Source organism: Poecile atricapillus, chromosome 23 (assembly GCF_030490865.1).
Source record: "Poecile atricapillus isolate bPoeAtr1 chromosome 23, bPoeAtr1.hap1, whole genome shotgun sequence".
In the NCBI taxonomy this organism is placed as follows: domain Eukaryota; kingdom Metazoa; phylum Chordata; class Aves; order Passeriformes; family Paridae; genus Poecile; species Poecile atricapillus.
This window is the reverse complement of record NC_081271.1, coordinates 2,499,522-2,500,206: the sequence shown is the minus strand read 5'-3', so window position 1 is coordinate 2,500,206 and position 685 is coordinate 2,499,522.

Genomic DNA, 685 nt, shown 5'->3' with positions numbered 1-685 from the left:
TGGGATGTGCCGGGATGGGTGGGATGAGCCCAGCAGGGTGGGATGTGCCCGGGATGGGTGGGATGTGCCAGGGATGGGTGGGATGGGCCAGAGATGGGTGGGATGTGCCAGAGATGGGTGGGATGTGCCAGAGATGGGTGGGATGAGCCCAGCAGGATGGGTGGGATGTGCCCAGCAGGGTGGGATGTGCCAGGATGGGTGGGATGTGCCCGGGATGGGTGGGATGAGCCCGGGATGGGTGGGATGAGCCAGGGATGTGCCAGGGATGGGTGGGATGAGCCCGGGATGGGTGGGATGTGCAGGGGATGGGTGGGATGTGCCAGGATGGGTGGGATGTGCCAGGATGGGTGGGATGTGCCAGGATGGGTGGGATGTGCCAGGGATGGGTGGGATGTGCCAGGATGGGTGGGATGAGCCCGGGATGGGTGGGATGAGCCCAGCAGGGTGGGATGTGCAGGGGATGGGTGGGATGTGCCAGGATGGGTGGGATGTGCCAGAGATGGGTGGGATGTGCCAGAGATGGGTGGGATGTGCCAGAGATGGGTGGGATGAGCCCAGCAGGATGGGTGGGATGAGCCCAGCAGGGTGGGATGTGCCAGAGATGGGTGGGATGTGCAGGGGATGGGTGGGATGAGCCCAGCAGGGTGGGATGTGCCAGGATGGGTGGGATCTGTCTCCCTGCCTG